The sequence below is a fragment of the Tachyglossus aculeatus genome, chromosome 1 (genome assembly GCF_015852505.1).
Source record: "Tachyglossus aculeatus isolate mTacAcu1 chromosome 1, mTacAcu1.pri, whole genome shotgun sequence".
NCBI lineage: Eukaryota > Metazoa > Chordata > Mammalia > Monotremata > Tachyglossidae > Tachyglossus > Tachyglossus aculeatus.
This window is the reverse complement of record NC_052066.1, coordinates 60,926,900-60,928,671: the sequence shown is the minus strand read 5'-3', so window position 1 is coordinate 60,928,671 and position 1,772 is coordinate 60,926,900.

Sequence of the window (1,772 nt, the reverse complement as noted above, 5' to 3'; positions counted from 1 at the left end):
CTTTAAAGCCAATGGTAAGGAGTTTCTGTTTGACGCCAAGGTGGATGGGCAACCACTGAGGGTTGTTGAGGAGTGGGGAGACATAGACTGAACGTTGTTTTCGAAAAGTGATCCAGGCAGCAGTATGGACTGGAGTGGGGAGGGACAGGAGGCAGGGAGATCAGAAAGGAGGCTTGATGCAGCTGTCAAGGAGGTATAGAATGTGTGCTTGGATCAGCACAGTAGCAGTTCGGAGGGAGAGGGAAAGGGGATTTTAGCGATGTTGTGAAGGTAGAGCCGGAAGGATGCTTTGTAAAGAGCACTGTACTAAGTGCTTGGGAGACTACATTTGAGTTAGTGGACATGATCCCTGCCTCAAGGAGCTTACAACCTAGTGGAGGAGACAGCCAGTATAGTAAATTACAGGTAGGGGAAGCCACTGAATATAAAGATATGAACATGAGTGCTATGTGGAATTGGAGTGAGTAGCTATTTGCTTCGGGGGAACAGATTCAAATGCATAGGTGATGGAGTAGGGAAGGAAAATAGGGTGAGGAGATGAGAGATTATTCAGGGAAGGCTTCCTGAAGATGTATACATATGTCATCCATTTATGTGGAAGCTATACACCCAATTCTCTTATAACACGGTAGTTTCATTCTTACAAAGTCCTGCAATTGGGGTAAATCACATTTTTTAAAATGGTATTTCTTCAGAGCTTACTATGTGCCAGTCACTGAACTAAGCACTGGGGTAGATTCAAGACTGGGGCTCCCAGCCTTAATCCCCATTTTATAGATAAAGTAATTGAGGCGCAAAGAAGTTAAGTGATTTACCCAAGGTCACACAGCAGACAAAGTGGTAAAGTCTGGATTAGGACCCTGATTCTTCTTACTACCAGACCCGTGCTCTATCCACTAGACCACACATAGTAGTGGTACGAGATAATTCTTCCAATATCACAACTAGCTTGCCTCACGTGGGACAAGGACTTTGTCTGATCTGATTATCTTAGGTCTGCCCCAGAGCCAAGCTCAGTGATCGGGAACAGAGTAAGCCCTTAAGAAACACGATTATTATTACTTTCAAAATAGTAATAGTAGTAAAGTGTTTATTAATGTTTACTATGTGCAGAATACTGTACTGAGCACTCAGAAACAATATGCTCTTGGGAATTAGACATGATCCTTGTCCCTCAGGGAGCTTACCATCTAACAATAAAAAAGGGCTGGCCGGGGGGACTGGTGACAGACACATAAGGAATCAGGAGAGATGAAACAAAACACTTGTTTCACATTGTCCAATAAACATTGCTAATTCCGTAACTATCCTCCAGCCAAGAAACATAAGGAAAGCATGCATAATTAGAGAACTGAATGCATATCCAGGAAATAATTATAACTGCAAGTAATTATTTTCAAATTTGTGATTCAAATCCTAAACAATAATTCATACCCAAAATGTTGCAAAACTGGGAAACAAAATGAACAGACCGACAACTATGAAGGGAAATCTAGATTCATCTTTCATGCGCTTCCAGTGCTTAGAACAGTGCTCCAGCATTTAGAACAGTGCTTTGTACATAGTAAGCACTTAAATACCATTATTATTATTATTATTATTCTAATAGCTTCAGCTGAGTCGTTCTCACAGAGAGATATGAAGTACGTTATCTAGATCTTTTATGAGCACTGTATTAAGCATAGGCGTGGGCCCTAGATTTGGAGTGGTTAAGCAGGTGACATGCAGGATCAAGAAAGTTTCCAACCGACCTACTCACTGGTAAAATCTGA